The sequence below is a fragment of the Amphibalanus amphitrite genome, unplaced genomic scaffold, assembly GCF_019059575.1.
Source record: "Amphibalanus amphitrite isolate SeventyFive unplaced genomic scaffold, NRLGWU_Aamphi_draft 000326F_arrow, whole genome shotgun sequence".
Taxonomy (NCBI): Eukaryota; Metazoa; Arthropoda; class Thecostraca; order Balanomorpha; family Balanidae; genus Amphibalanus; species Amphibalanus amphitrite.
The window spans coordinates 397,445-414,458 of NW_024881821.1; the positions used below are offsets into that span (position 1 = coordinate 397,445).

At 45.8% G+C, this 17,014-nt stretch overlaps 1 non-coding gene across 1 annotated transcript; it reads right to left on the bottom strand.

The window, feature by feature from the left end:
• Positions 1 to 14,339: 14,339 nt before the first annotated feature.
• Positions 14,340 to 14,457, bottom strand: LOC122388570. Its single transcript, XR_006257831.1, has one exon. It is a non-coding gene; the product is annotated as a U5 spliceosomal RNA (small nuclear RNA).
• Positions 14,458 to 17,014: the final 2,557 nt, after the last annotated feature.

Consider the following 17,014-nt stretch of genomic DNA (forward strand, 5'->3'; position numbering starts at 1 on the left):
GCGATACCCACAGTACACTCCTTTTAACCTACCAAAATACCCTTACATCGAAACCTCTAGTGTTCCTTCTAAGCGTATAAGGGGAATATTTTGCAAACTATACTCGCATTATACCACGTAACACTCCCGTATTATTCTGTGATTTCCATCACTGATCTCAATGTATTCTTGCATTAGACCCCACATAAACCCAGAGGCCAGAAGGGAAAATAATAATGCCCTAGGTATATTCGTCGTAGAAGCTTGCTCAGAAACTGTCTCCTTACTCTCAGCTCCCTCCACTGTAAAAAAAGTTTACCAACTAGTTAGTTATCCGGCCACTTTTCACTAACCATAGGCGTGTAAGCAAAACACGCATTTCATGACTAAGTGTGTTTTCAATTACACACAAAAGGTTGAATAGCGTGTTTTGAAACACACCTCCTAGTTTTCGAATATTTGCCAGGTTACTAAGATAAGCCGTGTAAGCGTGTTTATTGACTATCATCGGTGTGTTTTGTTAATAACTACAGACGTGTTAGGTAACACATGTGTTTGTCACACGGCCACTTTTCACTAGCTATATGCGTGTACGCAAAACACACATATTGCGTGTTAGCTAACTAAGCTGTGCGTGTTAATAAACTAAATGCATTTTTGAGAACAGGCGTGTAACTTAACTAATGTGCGTGTTAGTCACCTCTTTTCACAGCCGCCCCCCCCTCCAAAAAAACGAATCGAATTAAACTCATCAAACATGTTTATTCAAAACTGCATTCAAGCTCCTTTCAGCAAGCTTGCAACTGCATACAGTAATATTTCTCTTATTGTACTAAAAATGAACCTAAAAAAGTAATCTTCTGTAGGAAACTGCCGAGCGGCAAAGGCGCTCCGTTCTAAAGTTACGTTCTAAGCTATATATATAGCCTGCAGGAATCCGCACCAGCCATGACACCATACAGGCTCCAAATACCTATTACGAAAACATTGAGAATGCTTCATTTCTGTCGATATGGGTACACTAAATTGCAACAAAAGGGCAAAAATTCCCTGACCGAACAATGGTGGCTCATGTGACTACAAACATTTTATTTGACAACATGGGTACAGTGACAGGAATTGCATAAAACAGCACCTCACCGCGTTCACTGGTTGAGTGCCCAACCAAAAATTAGGTAGGTACATTTAATTTCTTGTTCAAAGCTTAATGCGGTTTTAGTGTGCAACATGCTCATTGTTCAGTCCGTCATATGTACTTACAGACGTCAATTGACAGTCAACAAATGAACAGTGTCTCCAACCTGAGACCCTCTAAAGCCTGGTTGGAGGTTCAATTGAAAAGAGAATGAGTGACATAGGTACGTAAACCACACTAAAACGCCAGCAATATCTGCACTGATCTTTCCCATAATCACTCACCATACCAGTAAGGATGAAAGCCATGTCCAACAATCCATATCATTTCACTGTTTGACTTCTTATTATTCTTATTCTTAACACCACAGCAGCTCCTTATATACTGCACACACGCAACACTTACACTTTGTATACGCCACCCTTCACAACGCACACGTCCTCTCCCTTCTCTGACTTGGCACAGACTGAACATGGCGGGCGCAGAGGGGCGCACAAAATGGCGAACTTTTTCAATTAACTAAGGTCTTTGTAATGCTACAACAAAAAGGGTAGTAAGAAAACTAAGATTGTAAGTTACAACATGCGTTTGATTTGTTAATTAACACGTTACTCAGAAAAAAAGGCAAAGAAAGCATAAACAAACATGTTTGTCAAATAACACGGCATGGTTTGCACGGATAATATTTGTCGGCTTACAATGATGTTAGCTTTTCTGCTTGGATGAAATGGATGTGGTGTAAGGTTGCAAACATATGTGTTATCTGACCCATTTTTTGCAACAACGTGTGTTTTTATACTAGATTTTGCTTGAAGAATTAACTAACTGGTTTGTTAGCATTTTTTACAGTGTCGTCCGATTTCCCTTTATATATCGTAACACATCCAAAACGAGGGTTAAGGTTCTATCCCCAGCAGGGCGCGTATGGCTGAATAGCCCAGCGGGGCGCGGGTTAGTGGTCAGCAACACGTCCAGGGAGCGACTGCCTGTCCTCCTCGCCCGCCAGGCCGGCCGGCGGCCAGTCCCGGCCCGCCGACCGGTCACCGCCGGAGGCGCCGAGCGGCACAGGTACGGTATCTGACAGTAGCGGCAGAGACTGTACACTAGGGTATATTAGAAGAATTCAAGGGAGGTATTTAAAGAATGAGGGTATAGTTTGGGTATGTTCGAAGAAAATGATCAGGGTGTTGTTTTAGACCAAAACCCCTGATATGCTTAAAAGGAATCATTTGAGGAATCATTTGAGTATTTTAAGGGCATTCCGCCAGGAAAACGGCAGAGTTATAGGAGCATGACACACCATGATCAAAGGGCATAGAGAATCGTTTTGGTTGTCAGTGCACAACTTGCGACGGGACATGTGTCGTAACTTGCGACGTGTCGTAGATGGACTTGCGACGCCCTGGATCCCCCCGGCCTGAGTATCATTTGATCTGACACCAACTGGCCCGGCTATAAGACACCACTGCACGCTCCACTAATGAAAATTGAGACGCACACCGATCGAGTGACCGGCAAAGCCCGCGACGGGGGAGGGGGCGAATACGAGAAGTGGGCCGGGCCGCCGGAGAGGGGGCGGGACAGGGGGACATGAGTGGAAGCTGCAGACTGAAGTGACGGATGACGGATGGCACTGGCAGATGACAGTTGACAGCCGAGATGACTGACGACAGTAATGATTGACAGTGACAGCTGACGCCTGACAATGCCGGTGGAAGAGACCGATTTATCGATAGCATCTAACGATTATGGTCTTTTCTCACTTCCCATTGCTTTGTAGAAGCGCTAATATATAGCCACGCTTCTCCATTTCTAGCATCCGGAAATCAAACAAGCCATGTAAACATGGAACTTCAAACGTTACGTAATTGCAGTGTGCACTACCGTCTTCCGCCTTTCTTGAGAAACTCGAGCTTTCCCACCCGCGCTCATTTCCAGACCGCCTTCCCCCCGGCGACGCATCTCGTTCCTGCCCGCTGATTGGTCGGACGGTGGACCGTCTCCAAGGGGGCGGGGCTGGGCAGGCGGCGACTGCGGGCGGCGGGGGAGGTTCTCACGGGACCGAGGGGCCGCAGCTCCGCGAGGTGTCGCCGGGTTGTCAGTTGTGTTCCAGACGTGAGTGAGTGAGGTTGGGTGGAGTCCGCGTGTGTTGTGCGTGCATGATGCATATAGGCATTGCTCAGTGATTAGCAATCAACGCATTCATGGTCACGGGTGCAGCTGTCCGTGGGAGGATAGTGTGATGTCAATCAACATTGACATCAACATGGATGTCAATGTTGGACCAGAAACGCAGCGAGGAGGGACGGACGTCAGCTATAACATACTTCAGTTGGTGAGTACAGTCCTTCACGTGTGATCTCGGCGCTAGGATTCATTAGTGACGTGATCCAAGGCGGCCGTGCAACATTCTGAACGCATTATGATATCAATTCACATATTCTTCCCGACAACTATTATATTGAATACATTATTCAGCATGGTTCCATGCAACAATATCGCCTTAGGTTTGCTCCGACCATTGGAATACTCTGTTAGGTTAGCCCTCGCCCGTATTGGTATTTTGGTCCGTTGGACCCCCCCCCCCATGCCGTTTCGCCCCTGATCGAGCTAGCAACTTATAGCTTTTCCGAAAAACGAGCGTGTTGCCCGTGACGAGAGGAAGCTGATGCTACCCAATTTTAAGGTCCTAGGTCATTGGTTGACCTTCCAGCCTCCAGGTCAGGTCGATAACCCAAAAGTCGGGAAAATCGGGACCTGTTAGAACGTCGTGAAGTGTGGCTGCCATGGGGGTTTTCGGGGTGCTTATCACGAATATCATGTTAGTTTTAATCACAGATGATGGCTTCATGCATTTAGGCCAGGTCAGGTCAATTAGTAGCGGTTTTGCCGGGTATTCGTAGTAGGTGTCAGCCGCCCCTGACAGCCTCGTAAATATATGACGAAGGCACCAAAACTACTTGGTAATTGTTCAAATGGTAACTAAATTCGAATTCAGCTAGAAAAAAAAACTAAAAACATGTTAAACTAGAAACAGTGAATCGAGGTCATCAAAGGTCGTCAATGACCTGACCTGACCTTCAGGTGACCTTGACAACCACCCTTATGCATGGGAGCGACATCGTATTCCATGTTTGAACGCTTGAAACCACGAACAGACTGCAAACGCGCTGCTAATGCGAGCCGACATATCTGATACGCGAAACGCGATTCCGGTCAAACATGGTCTCGAAAAGTAGGTCAAAGGTCATTAGGGTCAGGGTGATGAAATGATCAGGGTAGGTGTAAAATCGATTCACGCGAGGGCACGACAAGTTTCGTCGCGATCAGACGCTTCTTACGCGAGTTTTCGCGAAACAGCGATGGGGGTCCGTTCGACCCCCCTCCCCCTATACGGGCGAGGGTTAGGCCCAGGCGATAGGACTAGCATATTGAATATTTTCATTATCGCTCGTCTTGCTACAAGCTACAAGCTAACGCGCACCTAAACCAAGTTTCAGAAGTTGACTTTACCAACGAGTTACGACACGATATTAAATTTTAATTAATAATTATACCTTCCTTCTAGAGGTCTGCACCGGCCGGCTGCAGCCGCGGCTGGCTGCAGCCCCACGGCTGTGGGCCGGGGCGGCTGCAATTATCTCCAAGAACACGGCTACGGCTGTGGCCACAGCTGTGAGATTTCAATCTCAATCTTAAGTACTCAAATATAAAATTTTAAATCCTTAATCTTACATTCTGATAAGCAGTCTAGCCTGTAAAAATCATGCAAAAGATGCCCAGCAACATTGAAAGTGGTGAAGCCTTTGAAAACCTGTAATGGTTTTACCACATGCCGAGATATCCCTTTAACATTAGCACGTGCATTTGGGAAATGGCTTCGGCCCGCCTCGGCTAATGTTGAAGGTATTTGGGAAACGATTCGGCCCTAGGGCTTTTTGATTTTCCCAGACAAAGTTTTACTGAATATTCTGAGCGGAAGAACCAATTCCAAAGAAGATATTTACGGATTGTGTGTTCACTAACAGCAACAGCAAAAGTGAGCAAAATTAAGTGACTGTGTTGACTTACTTTTGCTGTCAACGTAATTAAACTAAACAAGGGTAGATATCGTTCCAATGCCAATGTATTTATTGCTGCAGAACATGGTCAGAGTACTCATTATTACTACATAACGCACGCAAAAAACGAACATTTTAAATGCATGAAGCATCTTAACGAGCCACAATGAAACATTTGATATTGTTTCAGCTGGGATCCAAGGCGCGTTTGATTCAGCGTTTCACCCAATTTTTAGTTTTCCTCGCGGTTTCATCACTCCTGCTGAACTCCATATCTTTATTCTAACTTCTGGCGTTTCACCATCTTCATACTCAGCTTTTTCAAACCCTAAATAAGGGGGAGTAGGAATTTCATCTTTCATACTCAACGCAGCCTAATAATGAAAAACACAAACAAATAATCACGGTGACTATAAATATGAACATAGTATTAATATAATATTAACACAATATGTGAAAAGCGATAATGTGAACACATATATATTGCACAAACCGGTTTCGATATCACTTCATCAGTGTGCAAATATATAAATAAAACACACAAAATACAAAACGGAGACGAAATAGGTACAGCACGTACAGCAGAGCAAATTAATTTCAAATACATTCATATGACCTCATGTGATTGAGATCCCAAGACGCTTCCGCACCAAAAGAACGGCTAAACTTTTTCCCAAACGTATGTCACCAGCTTTGGAATTTACACACAAACAAGATTCAATGAGGGACGATTCAATCGTTTTACACAATATTAAGATTAAAGTGTAAAATATCAAATGAATATGATATTAACTGTTGCGCCGGTACGGCATGTGGTAAATCTCTTCCCAACCTTGGGCTGTGAAAATGCAGTTTTATTCACCTCGGTTTTTGCTACGGACCTCGTGCCTACCGGCACTCGGTCCTCCGCACAAAAACCTCGGTGAATAAAACGCATTTTCCCAGCCCCGGTCGGGAATATATATTACCATATTTGTGGTGACGTAGTTTCTGTCTATTACGAAGGTCGCGACATGGTGCTACGTAGCGCGGGTTACAGGTCACACCGTTGCACCTACCGCGCTGAAGTTTGCGCAACTCATAGAACAAGGATGGACAACGTGCCTTTGATGGGTCTCAGCTCGATCGGATCGATAGCGAGCGCGTGGCGCGTGCCCAAAAAGTGCAAATTCGCGTCATAGACTTTACATGTATTAATCGGCTGGCAAAAACGGGCGAAAACAGCCAAATTTGCCCGACACGGGTCCGGTCCCGGTGCAATATCTCGGTAACCGTGGGCCCGACCGGTACGGGGAAAACAGCATCGTGTAGAGAATCGAACGGGCTATCGAATGGTGTGCGGTGCAGGGGTTGGCACGCGCCACGTGCACCGGGGAGGACACTTTCTTTTGAAAAATGGACGTTTTGGACGGATTTTGGAATTTATATTAATTTCAGGTGATCGTCAGACGGAATGAGCTGAAACAGCGCCTATTAGCAATAAAAATGTACCGTCTCTCATGGAAAAATTGTGAAAAGCTAATTGATCAAAAACAATGTGGAAAAAATCGCTGAATTAAATGGTATTTGTCCAAAATGTGCCACTAAATAATTACACGGATTTTGCTGCTTAACCTGATACGTTTGACAATTGAAAATGCTATCATTGGAAAGAGCATTCAATTCTCTCCAAGATCCAATCATCACGTTTGCATGACAAGCAACAGTATTCTTAAAAATATAAATGTTTCAAACCTCTGCAAAACGATTTTTAGTGAAAATTATGTACGCCTTTAATTTGTCATAAAACTACGCGCCTAAATTATAAAGCACATTTGACAGATTCTGAAGTGGAAAGCATGCTTATCAGACACGGGCACCGCGATGCGGTGGATATTTTTTCCACAAACCAAATCGTTTAGCCGTCAAAAAGCAATCGACCGAAATGGATAGATAACCCAACCGACACAAGAACAACCGAACACCCGCCGATCGAAAATATCCCTTTTCGCGTTGCGGAGCACGCGGGTCACCCTAGTGGTTTTACCATTTGCTGTAGGGGAGTTTGCACTCTGGTACAGCATACTAATTATAGGTACCAATTGTTCCTTCATCAAGAGCTTGACAGTTTCAGAAAATGCAATATGTTGCATTGTCACATCCCTCTCAAACCAATCTCACCTGGTCATTAGGAGAGCACCTTACAGCTATTCAAGACGAACGAATTCAATAATTCTTTCAGGTAATAGAAAAAGAAATCACGCCTAGGTAAAAGCAGGTAAAGGCTTCATAAAATATTATCTAAAATAACTCTTAGATGTATTTCTGGATTTTCGGCAAGTCCAATTACATAATATAAAACTGGCGCTTTATGTTCTAACTGGTGTGTGAGTGACCGCTAACAGAAAATGCTGATCAACGAAGCCAATGGAATCAGATTATAAGTGAGCATGAACCTTACTTACGGTTAATTCACATGATAGTGAAAACCCTGAACACGTAATTCACAAGACGGTGAAAACCCTGAACACAATATTTCTTACGCGAGCTGTTGACATTACTAATAAAATGACGTCTTCTTCTGGAAATGAAAAAAAAATTGATAATTTTTTTTTGTTTGAGAGCAAGTTTTTAACTGTATAGCATTATTATTACGAGCGAGCGAGCGCAGCGAGCGAAGTGAGTCTTTTCAATATAACGGAAAAATCTCAGTATGAGCGGCCCGGCCCGGCCCGGCCCGGCCCGGCCCGGCCCGGCCCGGCCTGTAACGCTTTTGAGAGGCTTATATCTCAGCAACCGCTGGACCGATTGGCCTGCGGTCTTTTTTGTTGGGTAGCCCCATCCCTTCTACCCCGTAATTGACTACTTTTGATACATCTCAGTGACCGTCGTGGCACGTGCCACGTGAAAAGTCAAGGGTGTTCAAGCTGTTTTGTAAAAGTAGTGATTTTGAGAGGCTCATATCTCAGCAGCCGCTTGGGCGATTGACTTCCGGTAATTTTTGTAGGGTAGCTGCATCCCTTCTACCCAAAATAGGATACTCTCGAAGCATGTGGGTCACCCCCAGTGCACGTGCAAAATACAACAATAAGAGGTGCCAAATTTGTTCCCATTTCAGTAACTTGGTAATTACTGGGGCGATTTCGCTGAAACTTGGCATACAGGTAGGCACCCACCAGGCAATGCATTCCCATGTGTTGCGGTTAGGGTGCTACTGCACGTGCGCACGTGCAGGGGGCGTTTCCAGATCTCGAGAACGGCTGGGCCGATTGCGCTCAAATTTGGTACACGGTTGGGGACCAGTTAGTAGGGTGCCGAGCAAAAGTCATTTTGGACCCCGTTTGCACGTGCGCACGTGCAGAATGCCGCTTCCAGATCTCAGAAACGGCTGGGCCGATTGCGTTCAATTTTGGCACACCGCTAGCGACCGGTTAGAAGGGTGCTTTGCGCAAGCCCGTTGGAAGCACCCTTTAGCCCTTCCGCACGTGCAGGGCTCACTATCTCGCTCGCTCGTTCTTCGCCCAAAAGGCGTTTTACTGGTTTATTATTTATCATTTGTATGGCTGTTTATGGTGACACAAAACAATTAATTGCCACTTCTTTGCTATTGACGTCATCAAAAACTCAAGTAAAATTTTGATTGAAAGGGGCAATTGTGGCTCGCACGTCCTTGGGGATTTGAGCGAAGATCATTATTTGGAAAAATCAAAATAGATGAATGTTTTTCTGTCTTCGATGCTCACTAGTGTTTTGATGCCTTGCATATCAAATTAGTTTGATACTTGCTCAGAAGGCTGCTTCAAGCCTGGCATATCACACCCCAGAAAATATGCAAGGTAAGAAAGAAGCAAGAGTTTTGACTAGACAATCACTGTTTGACAGTCCATCAACTTCAGTTTCATTTTCCATACCTAACATTGATAATGAAAAGCATCAGGGTCTGTTGTTCTGTCCCACAACCATGCTTCAGGATTTAGCATTAGATGTCTACACTGCTAGTGCTTCTATTCTGGTTCGTTGTTTATGTATTCTGTTGATGTAGGTACCTACCTACCCATCTTTCTTAACCCCTTGCAAGGGCTTGTGTAGGCATGCGTTGCGCATCAGGCTTCAGGCCTTTGGCCTAAAGCCAGATACACAACCGCTTAACCTATGATGCTTCATGAGCTTGAGAATCTATAGCCCATTACAATGTGCTTTTAGCTATATGTTTCAACTAAAAACAACTTATTATATACTATTTGGTTGCATTTCATTGAAAGTATTCACGGCCGGCTGACGGCTGGCTGCCCACGGTTTGTCACGGCTGTGGGCGGCTGTGGCTGTGGAGCCACGGCTGCGGGGCGGCTAGGCTGTGGAAAATTGCAGCCGTGCAGAACTCTACTTCCTTCTTGCATTCGCTAATTAGCTGAGGAGCCGGTATTCAGTAGTCACTCTCAATACCAGGACCAGCACAGCTAACCTTTGGGGCTTGACCCACCCAGGCCTGCCCCGTACCCGGGCTATAGCTCGGGGGCACGATGTGTTCAGAGTAGGGCAGAGGGGCCGGGGACGAGAGAGAGTCAGTCTGGAAGCAGTGGTCGGCGTCGGATAGCAGAGGGCTCTGCGTAACAGGACACCAAAGTGAGTGGACCAAGCTGTCAGTGGATATGTTCTAGCACATAGCTAATTGACTTGCATTCTTTGCATCGCCATAGCCGCAGCGATTGCATTGAGCATTAAATGACGAAAATATGTTTACCCCCCACCGCCTCAGGCGATCACGTGCCGTCACCCACCCTGGGCTTTGCAATCATTTAACATCAGGTTATCCTCCACCCGGGCTTTGCAATCATTGAACATCAGGTTATCGTAAGGTAGGTTTAGGCTTTTATCATGCTATTCATACACACATTTACTTGTATTCCCAAGCCACCAAAACTTAAGCATGGCCCATTCTTAAGTTTTGGGTTGGGTTGACCCCTCCGATTATTCCAAATGTGGATAACTCGGGAGTGCAATTTTTGTTATAGTTCGTTTTTTTTTTTTCAAAAGGACGCTGGCTCCAAGTTCCTTATCGAAGCTCTCACGTGAGTTTTGGCAGCTTCAGCGTCTGGCCAATAATTTCTTACTGAAAAAATATTCGATTTCAAATTGTGCACGGTAAGTACCCGGAAATTGTGTCTTGAAAAATTAGCATACTATGATGACGTCACTGGTGGCAGCAGGCACCCAATGTCCGTACGATGGGACAAAGTTTCGACGAATTTGGGGAAAACTTCGTTTTTCACTGTTGCCGAGGTTATAATCGAGTAAGCGGTTTCGTCCATGATAGTTATACGTTACATAGCAATACAAGTTCGACAGCATGACGTCACCACTGTTCTCATACCTGGTTCCAAAATGCACGTATGGAAATTATTGGGAATACTTCACATGTTAAAATAAGGCGGCGTTCGAGTTTCTCAGGTTCAGTTTTTGCTCGTTTTGCTCGCTAAAACGCGTGCTTTTACGAAAAACGTACTTGGAGCCAGAGTCCTTTTGAAAAAAAAACGAACTATAGTGGGGTAGGTTGCGTTCGCGCTCCTACTTTTTTTCATTACAATTGGTTGGGAGGTGAGGTAATTACGAGCGAGCGAGCGCAGCGAGCGAAGCGAGTCTTTTCAATATAACGGAAAAATCTCAGTATGAGCGGCCCGGCCCGGCGCGGCCCGGCCCGGCCTGTAACGCTTTTGAGAGGCTTATATCTCAGCAACCACTGGACCGATTGGCCTGCGGTCTTTTTTGCTGGGTAGCCCCATCCCTTCTACCCCGTAATTGACTACTTTTGATACACCTCAGTGACCGTCGTGGCACGTGCCACGTGAAAAGTCAAGGGTGTTCAAGCTGTTTTGCAAAAGTAGTGATTTTGAGAGGCTCATATCTCAGCAGCCTCTTGGGCGATTGACTTGCGGTGATTTTTGTAGGGTAGCAGCATCCCTTCTACCAAAAATAGGGTACTCCCGATGCATGTGGGTCACCCCCAGTGCACGTGCAAAATACAACGAGAGGTGTCAAATTTGTTCCCATTTTAATAACTCGGTAATTACTGGGGCGATTTCGCTGAAACTTGGCGTACAGGTAGGCACCCACCAGGCAATGTATTCCCATGTGTTGCGGTTAGGGTGCTACTGCACGTGCGCACGTGCAGGGGGCGCTTCCAGATCTCGAGAACGGCTGGGCCGATTGCGCTCAAATTTGGTACACGGTTGGGGACCAGTTAGTAGGGTGCCGTGCAAAAGTCAGTTTGGACCCCGTTTGCACGTGCGCACGTGCAGAATGCCGCTTCCAGATCTCAGGAACGGCTGGGCCGATTGCGTTCAAATTTGGTACACCGCTAGCGACCGGCTAGAAGGGTGCTTTGCGCAAGCCCGTTGGAAGTACCATCTCGCCTTTCCACATGTGCAGGGCTCACTATCTCGCTCACTCGTTCTTCGCCCAAAGGCGTTTACTGGTAAAGTAAAATTTAGTTTAATTGTGAATCCAGTGGGCGTTCGAAACCTAAACACCATTGCCTCATATACAGCAGCGCATACCAATGTCGCTAATAGTACCACTTGTACTTTCATTTATCGTTGCTCCTAGACCCCAGGGTATTACCCAGTACTTACCCACAGTATATATAAATAAGTGTGCCTACTTACCCTCGGACACATCTGTTTATAATCTTCTTTTATGTTTCATAATAATATAAGAATAACCCGTAACCTCATAATATAAATCAGAAATAGGAGCCAAAAAGTTATATATAAAATGATAGAATATTTCGCTCCTGGAGCTTCATCAGCGACGATCGCTGACGAAGCTCCAAGAGCGAAATATTCGATCATTTTGTATATAACTTTTTGGCTCCTATTTCTGATTAACATTAGCCGTTTTCACGACGGCCATCTGGTACACATTTGGTGCACATCTGGTCCAGACAGGTGCAGATTTGGTCAAATCAGGTTCAGTGTGTCTCTTAAGTAGCTATCAGCTAGGGTTGCACTATTTGCTTATATGCCTGCTTTGCCATATTATCAGAGAGTATCATCGATTAAAACACTGAAATAAATTCATAAAATAAAGATAGGTATTTGCTGTAAAAGAAATTTGGTGCAGATTTGGTCAAATCAGGTTCAATGAGGTGCATTCGCCGGATAGCCCGTCGTGCAAACGGCTATTATGAGGTTACTGGTTATTCTTATATTATTATTATTCATTATGAGCCTCAAGCAGAGCTTCAGCCTTTTAAAAAGTATCTTTTATATTTCCTTCGTCATATAAACCTTTTCTTGAAGTTGTATAGGTATATATATATATATATGTTGAGTTTACCGATCTTGTTCACCTATCCATGCTTCTATCCTCAGGATACTGAAATCCTTCTCCTCCACGCCGCAACCCCCCTCCGGGCTGGACAGGCAACTTTATCTCATGCGGGCTGCTCCCTTGGAGCGGCACCGCTGCTCCTGAGGGAGCGCACCCCGTAGCCGGGTGCAGTGAGTGCCTTGGGGCTGGGTGGCCTGTCCTCTGGACGGGTTCAGCCCCGGCGACTCACTAGGGTGCCTGCCCAGACCAATGTCTCCCCCTAATTCCTATCATCCTTCCGGCTCTGCAATGGTCTTGTCGACCGAAAGGGCCTAACCCAACAAAACAAACAAACAAACGATCTTGTTAAAGTTATGTTTGATCACAGGTAGGTACAAATATATTGTAAAATAAATGTAATATAACGTAGGGAGAGGAAAGTGGAAACACTCGGCATCATTTATGAGTCACCCGTGAGGCAAAGACATATAATAATCGTATCTACCTCAGTTACGTCAGCTACCGGCTACACCGTTCCGTGCTTCTATATCCTCAGGATTCTGAAATCCTTCTCCTCCACGCCGCAACCCCCCTCCGGGCTGGACAGGCAACTTTATCTCATGCGGGCTGCTCCCTTGGAGCGGCACCGCTGCTCCTGAGGGAGCGCACCCCGTAGCCGGGTGCAGTGAGTGCCTTGGGGCTGGGTGGCCTGTCCTCTGGACGGGCTCAGCCCCGGCGACTCACTAGGGTGCCTGCCCAGACCAATGTCTCCCCCTAATTCCTATCATCCTTCCGGCTCTGCAATGGTCTTGTCGACCGAAGGGCCTAACCCAACAAAACAAACAAACTACCGGCTACGTGACTAGGTACGGGTACACAAGTGCCTGCGTATGATAACTCGGCAGATGCTGGGGTATTTCGCCATCCGCCGTTTGCTGGGGGGGGGGGGGGGGGGGAGGCGTTAAACGCCCCCAGCCGATAACTCGAGAACCAATAGGCGCAGCGAAACGCACGAGGCGGCAAACGAAAGAACGCGACGAGATGCTTCAGATGAGTACTTTAAAGTTGAATTTTGAGATCACAGGTCGGGTCAAGGTCAGGTCGAACACCTGAAATCGGGCTTTCAGTAGCATGGACTTCAAAACCTCGCAATGGGCGTCTCTCGTCATAAACTCTGTCAAAACGGTGCACAAGCAATCATATACCTAAGGCCTACAAGAGTGTCAGATCCATGTAGGTGTCAGTCAAGCATAGGTCAAGGTCAAGGTCAGGTCAACCGGGTAGGCTAATATCCCCGAAAATCAAAACTAATATTCGCAGCCTGTGACACATGTTTTATGGGTAATTTTGGGCGTAGAACGCGGTGGTGACATTCATTTTGTCATATATGTGCCTACGTGTTTGGTTCAAAAAGTTCAATTTGAAATGCATGTGTCATGATCGTGAAGTAGTCACGAGAAATTGCCAAGATTCAGTTCAAGATTTTGAAAAATGTGGAACGATAATCAAAAATCGAAGATAGCCATTTGATTGCTCATGGTATTGGCAGTCTAATGGCGTTCACGGCATGTCTGTATTTTTATTCTGTGATTTTATGATTTTTTTGGTGGAAAACTCAGAAATCATGACATCACAAAAACTTTGATATCTCAAAAAAAATCCCGCCGATTTTTTTGAAACTATGTCACAATAAACTTCAATCAATAATTCCCTACAGCTTCCCAAATTTTGGCGCGCCGTTTTCATGCCATAGCGCGGCGAAAAAAGTGGGGGCGTTTTTAACGCCCCTAACTTGACGAAACAGACTTACCTCAGGTAGGTAATATAACGATTCAGATTGTATCATTCGTAATATCTCCTCACATTATGTTGAAAGTAGGCCACCATTGTGGTGGCCGTAAGAAATTCGGCGAATACTCATTTGAGTGTTCCCCTCCACGGAAATCTTTAGTAAAAGGCGAAAGATTTGTACGTTTTGAAGGGAAACCAGAGATGGATCTGGGGGCGAATTTTCAGCCTATACCACGCACTGGTTAGATCCTCATCGTTAGTTTTATCTCCATTATGGCCAGTGCAGCTAAAGTTATGTTGTCCTATGCAAGAAGTGCGCTGTCATGAGGCAAATTAGGTTGACCTCTTTCGACAAGTTAAGTAACTAAAAGAATTTTTCATTTGTCCACCCAGTAACCACCATATCTCTCCAAAAATTAAGGCCCCCTCGTTTTACCCCATCTAGCGGGTGTAGCTTAAACCACAGCTTACGAAACAGTTCACCGAGATATTCACTCTGGCTAGGACGGCCACGAAGTTGGTCGTAAGACTTCCTTGTCTATGAATCATGTTTTGGAATGTATTATAAAGCTGCAAAATCAAGGTAATTAATCACTACACCATCCCCTTCCACACCGTTCAAATATACTGACCTCCCCTACACCGTCCCTGGCGTCGCCCCTGCGCGCTGTGGAGTGTGGCGGGCCGCCGACAGTGGCGGCTGTGGAGGGAGCGGTACTCGGTAGTCGGCCGGCCACCGCACAGTGGGCCGATATGCCATTCTAGCGCGACAGGGCCTGAATCTTCGAACGGAACCCTTGGTTTTTCGCGAGTAATTCACGTAAAAAGCGGCCGATCGCAACGAAACTTCCAGTACCCTCGCAATAACTACTTTTACAGCTAAGCTGAAAATTTCATGACCCTGACCTTCATGATCTTTGACCTGTGACCTTCTTTCGAGACCATGTTTGGCCGGAATCGCGATTCAGCGTATGTCGGCTCGCATTAGCCGCGGGTTTGCAGTCTTTTCTTGGTTTAAAGCGTTCAAACATGGGATATTATGTTGCTCCCATGCATTAGAATGGGTGTCAAGGTCACCAGAAGGTCAGGTAAGGTCATTGACCTTTGATGACCTTGGTTCACTTTTTCGAGTTTTACATGTTTCTAGGCTACTTTTTGGAGCTGAATTCGAATCTAGCAACCATTTGAACATTTACTATGTAGCTTTGGTGCCTTGTAACATGTTACAAAGCTGTCAGAGGCGGTTGCCACCTACTGCAAATACCCGGCAAAACCCTTACTAGTTGACCTGACCTGACCTGACCCGACCTGGCCTAAATGTATGAAGACATCATCTATGACCGTAAATAATATAATATTCGTGATCAGCACCCAAAAAAACCATAGCAGCCACCCTTTACGACGTTCTAACAGGTCCCGATTTTCCCAACTTTTGGGTCATTGACCTGACCTGGAAGGTCAACCGATGACCTAGGACCTTACAATTGGGTATCATCAGCTTCCTCTTGTCACGGGCAACACGCTCGTCTTTTCCGCGAAGCTCTAGCTCGATCAGGGGCGAAACGGCGGGGGGTCCAACGGACCCCTTCTATACGTTCGCGGCTGGAAAAACACCACTAGGGGCGAGGGTTAAGCCAAATCTGAGGGCTTATTTCAGAAAGGCCGCTAAAAGAGCAATTGAATGCACTTTTCCGCAACGATGTAGCTCTATTGGTCCCCGATGTAAGAGCCGGTTTTCGATAAATGTTGATAAATGCAACATTCTACCTTTGATGACCTCTGGTGACGTGACCTTTGACCTGACCTAGAAATGACTAATTACTCCATCTGGAATTTCGGGCGCTCTTTCGAATGCCACTTACTACGTGTCGCTATGTGGCCCAAGAGCCGAGTTAGAAGGGGAGTGTTCAATCAACACCTCCCGGCCCGGCGCGTTTGACGCCGAGCACCGGTCCGGCGCGGGTTGATGTTTGGCTGCTACATCCAAAGTCGCAAAAAGTCGCAAAAAATGACTGTCGGATCTTGTAGTGCAATGAATCATTGACATGTACCGAGATTTTCGAAGCGGTACTCTGCGGTACTTTTTTTAGAAGTCTATATTTGTGTGTGACATCAATTATGTGAAATTATATTTTCGTCTTTAAATCTTTGCGGTGCCAATACATCATAACCAAGTAAGAGTTCGCCATTTTCATGTGGTTAGGTGTGTTCTGCAGACCCGGAGCTATCGTTTGATGTATATAAATGTGGAATTCCTCCTCAAATTGTGATTGTTTTCGTGGATCAAAGATACGTTGTCGAAGAGTGCGGGGGACGAGTTCGGTCCAAACGATTCCGAAGTTCGTGTTTAAGCTGAGCTTTCGCCATGAAATAGCCATTGTGTTGGAAAACAAAGACCACAGCAATGTAGTATGATCATTTTTGAACAAATTGGTATAGGTTTCATTGCACATCCACAAAGTTCGATTTTTTAACCCATGTCGTGCTAGACCTGGCGATCGGCCCTGTGTGCACCGCCGGGACGGAATGGCAGGGGCGCGTCTTGTGTCTCAGTTGAACATTAGATGTGTTGATGGGGACAAAGACGCTAGGCAGCAAGCACAGAAGGTCTCGAAAGCATGAACCGACAGCTCCGCAAGTCACATAAAGCAAATCCGCAACATAGTTGACTTGGAAGTTGGACATCCCGGTGAGGGCCATGGTCCCACCAACAAGTGTTGGGTAGGTATCTTGAAATCAGGTTCGGTGTCACCTGATAGAA